Source organism: Octopus bimaculoides, chromosome 9, assembly GCF_001194135.2.
Source record: "Octopus bimaculoides isolate UCB-OBI-ISO-001 chromosome 9, ASM119413v2, whole genome shotgun sequence".
Classification (NCBI taxonomy): Eukaryota; Metazoa; Mollusca; class Cephalopoda; order Octopoda; family Octopodidae; genus Octopus; species Octopus bimaculoides.
The window spans coordinates 57497714-57498498 of NC_068989.1; the positions used below are offsets into that span (position 1 = coordinate 57497714).

General features: G+C 34.4%; 1 protein-coding gene across 1 annotated transcript in view; it reads left to right on the forward strand.

Moving 5' to 3' along the window:
* Window positions 1-785, forward strand: part of LOC106871386 (uncharacterized) — a gene marked incomplete at its 3' end in the record, with an annotated part of 540352 nt that overhangs the window by 398841 nt on the left and 140726 nt on the right. The gene's annotated exons all lie outside the window — the stretch shown is intronic.

The window sequence follows — 785 nt, forward strand, 5'->3', positions numbered from 1 at the left end:
TATATATATATATATATATATATATATATATATATATATGTATGTATATATATCACGGTGGTGCACCAGCATGACCGCAGCCACTTGGCTGAAACACATAAATAAATAAATATATATAATGGTGGGTGGACGTTGGCAAACTGTTCGATCCATTATTAATGTTTTAGAGAAGAGAGGTGTTAGCGAGTTGGCTGATCCATTCTGCTGTTAAGCAGCGTTGACGAAGTAAAGAACAAAAACAATTGTTTTGTGTGATAGAGAATATACTTCAACCTATATCCCTCCTATATAACTATTTCTGCATATTAAGACGAATTGTGTATAGGACGTGATACTGTATAGTGTACGCTCACAATATTGTATGCACATACTGTACTGGGTACAGTTGCAATATTATATATGTGTACAGATATAAAATTGTAATTATATATTGACATAAAACTGTATTGCCTTTCTGATAAAACATTCTATTATGTACAAACTTGATACTGTGATTGCACGCATATACGATATCGTAATTGCATAGAGATATAATGTTGTAATTGTGTATAGCCGTAATATTATGACTGTCTATCGGATGGTAAGAAATATACTTGACTGCTTCACAACTACAAGGTTCTAGGTTCAGTCCCGCTACATGGCAACTTGAGTAAGTGTCTTCTACAATAGCCTCGGGTCAACCAAAGCCATGTGAATAGATTTGATAGACAGAAATTGAAAGAAGCTTGTTGTATACTTACCACACAGCCACTCCTGTACCTATAGCCACTCCTGCACCTATATAT